A 3,826-nucleotide genomic window follows, 5' to 3' on the forward strand; every position below is an offset into this window, starting at 1 on the left:
GGCTGAGTTTCTTGCGCCAATTCTTCTCAGGTCTGAGGCAGTCTCTTTTGAATGGGTGGTAGATTTTTGACGTTCAATAAGTGATTATAAATCCTATTTTGAATAAAAATATTTGAATTTGAATTTGAATAGCACCAGTTTCTATGGAAAAACAAGCGGGCCGTAATTCGTATTTTAAACAGGTCTTTATTTTAGTTTTATGGTTTTTTATCTGGACATAGCTTTAATTAGCAATCATTATTGTCTCTAGTATTTATTTTTATTCAATTTTGGTATATTTATAGGCACCCTCTCAGTCATGTACCTGCTGATTTTCGTGGCTGTGAAGAGTTGGTCGTGGGGCATCAATCTTGGAACCCTCGGGGCCCCACGCGGGGGCTCTGACGCGGCCGTGCTAAGTGGAATGTTAGCCCTCTCCTTCTATATACACAACATCATCATTACAATCATGAGGAATAATGAGCGACAGGAAAAAAATGTAACTTTTATATTTAACTACATATTCAATTCAACTTGATGATTTAAATAGATTGATTGATGATCGTATAAAGTATTGGTGTCTGAATACGAATCTCACTTGTTTAATTTATACGTAGGTCTTTATATAAAATGTTTAAGGTATAAAAGGTATCCAACACAGTTCGGCTCAGTGTGAATACCTACTAGGAAAAACACGCATTCCCAGATATGAGGCTCTCTCTAGCACAGTGTTTCAACATTAAAGTAATTCAACAAAGTCTAAAGCCAAAGACACAGTCAATAGGTGGGTGTGGATATACGAATACTCATCATTATCATCAGCCGCAAGACGTCCACTGCTGGACAAAGGTATCCCCCAAAGATTTCCACGAACGCCGATCTTGACCAGCGCGTCGGTCCATCTTGTGAGGTCCTACCAACACCGCGTCTGCGTACGTTTCGCCATTAGAGGACTTTACGGCCATCCAGAGAGTACCTTATATTAAAACTGAAACGGCCATCTGTCCGTCGAACTATGTGCCCTGCCCACTGCCACTTCAGTTTCGCAATTATTTATATACTATAATAAGTTAATTTATTGCCTCGTCAAGTTAAATTAAATCTCCTACATCTATATTTACATTACATGGAAGAGATCGCTGATTAGCGATAAAGTCGCCAAATTGTCTTACCAAAACTCTTTCGAAACTGTAACATTATTTTTAGTGCAATAAGGAATTTTTATTCATTAATTTTGTACATAACAATTGCAGGTAACTATAATAACAAAGACGTCAGAGGTATGCAGAGATATGTATACTGTAGGTACAGATGTCGTATTCTGCGGACATATTGCTGTGATAAGAAGAACAATTCCGTTGGACACATCTGGACAAGCAATAATTCGTCGTATTATCTTAAGTTTTAAAGTAATTCATTTTTGTTTTGCAATAGCAATGAATACAATGGTACCTTGTCAAACAGCGGTAGGAAGCCACATGTTTATCAATCCATAGTTGAGTTTAATTTTGAATTTTCAGGGTCGCGACTTGACAATAGCATTTGTCCTGGTGACAGCCACATACACGATGGTAGGAGCTGTGTTCTACATATGCTTCCCGCTCGCAAAGAGTTGCATACAAGATGTAAGTAAAGTTAACTAAGGCGGATTCCTTCTATATATTTATTTTTTCTGGAGAGAGAGAGCGTAGAGACGTCGCTTCATTGTGAGTCTTCTACCGCATTTATCACGGGGAGTGTTCCGAAGAGTTGTTTGACCTGATTCCTGCCGCCAAATTCCACCTTCGCACGCCACATGTTAGGATATCATCCCCACCATCTGGATGTGTGGTGGTCCTCCACAGTGCGGTTTTCAAGGAGCTTTCTTCCACGTATTACAAAGCTGTGGAATGAACTTCCTTGTGCGGTGTTTCCGGGACGATACCACAAGGGTACCAAGGCCGACAACGCTCCTGCAATTCCTCTGGTGTTGCAAGAGAATGTGGGCCGCGGTGATCAATTAACACCAGATGACTCGTTTGTCCTCCTTTTCCATAAAAAGGACTCAATCCAAGGCAGCAGCTGTTTGCTGTTTTATTCGCTAAGCAACTTCCATAAAATATGTCTTAGTTTAATCGTAATGGCATTAAAATCTTAAAAAAATATTTAAGGGCACCATAAACTTGTTGTCTATTTTATGATAAGTAACTATTGCCATATTCTTGCTCTCTAATAATAATAAGAGCAAAGACTCCTGCCTTTTCTTATTCGTCTTTTGTTACGCTTAGTTTAGATACTCGAGTTCATATTGTTATGTCATGTTCATAAGTCTCAAATTTCAATTTATTTAAATTAACGAAAATATGGAATAACTTTTTTAAGCACATTTGAAATATTTTTACTAACCTATATTTATGTATGTTTGCAGAACATTTTGAACAACTTTGAAGTTCACGACGTGATGACTGTAATAGCACGGGCATTGCTACTATTTCAAGTAAGTAATACTCTAAAGACCACCTCCAAGTGCAAAATAAAAATACCCGCATATTGTTGATGCGCTTATTGCATCGATATTATAATTTAGTAGAATCCTAATACCTACTACACGCCCACATTATCTCTGGAACTTGAAGACCCCTCCCGTTCCCCTTTCAACCCATCGCGCTCGTTCTGTTGCGTCGGTATGGTTTGCAGTTTCATTAGCATTACAATATATCTTGATATTATCCTGTTATTACTGTTTTGTTTTTGAAGTTTTCATTGTTACCTTTTGACGTTAATACTTCTGTTGTTTCTGTTGTTCTATGTCGCCATAATAACCTCTTATACACTTTTTTGTTCCAGAAAAACATTTGATATATTAGTGGAGTTTCCCCATAGTATTAACCCGTACCGTAAACTGAAGTAATATAACCATAGCGATTCAAAAGTAATTAGCTTAAGCCTAAATGTAATAAAGTTTATTTGAATTTGAACAGGTTATCACAGTGTACCCCCTGGTGGTGTTCATGCTGCGCTCGGAGGCGGTCCAGCTTCTCCCTCTGAAAGAGTCTCGCGCCCTGACGCTGGCCATCAATGTGCTGATCGTCAGCCTCAGTATACTTGTCGCCTGCATCTGCCCCAATATAGGAACTATTATAAGGTACTTCTATCCTCTCCTTTGCACAGGATACCGGCTAGATTATGAGTACCACAACGGCGCGGTGGCTGCAACATAAAATTTCTGAAAGATCAGCAACATCATTTTCTAAACATCTGGTGACCCGTACGCTCGTTTGTACTGCTCTTGTATAAACATAAAAAATAATAACACATCAATTATTGGGCAGCGTATCATATATAAAGTAAATCCTGTAGACCAGGGGTGCTCAAGCTTCAATTGCTGGCGATTTAGCTCAAAATTGTTAGACTACGATCGATCGACTTTGAGAGGCTTCTAGTATGTGTGATGAAGGATTGTCATGTAGGTAGTGTCACGATGACATAGATATTAGTTTTGCACACAATAATATACATTTTTTTAGTCAAGGCAAGTCAAAATTGCGAGTTTATTGGTTCTTACAAAATGAACGCGTTCTAGTATCTAAAGTTCTAAACTTAACTAAAGAGTGACTATTGATGTTGAATTTGCATGACACCGCATGTCCTTTTCATTACCGATTTTATTTACCTAAAATAAAATCTGTGAATAGTTCTATATCGGATTTTTTGATCGACTCAAAAAGCACGAAAGACCGTTTGAGCACCCCTGCTGTAGATGGAACCTGAGAGCTGAACAACCTAGATTTACCAACCATGCGTCACTCGAACGGCTGGCTTAGTTGGTAAGAGCGCTCGGACGGAACCCGAGAAATCGCGGGATCGA

Source organism: Leptidea sinapis, chromosome 7 (genome assembly GCF_905404315.1).
Source record: "Leptidea sinapis chromosome 7, ilLepSina1.1, whole genome shotgun sequence".
Lineage (NCBI taxonomy): Eukaryota > Metazoa > Arthropoda > Insecta > Lepidoptera > Pieridae > Leptidea > Leptidea sinapis.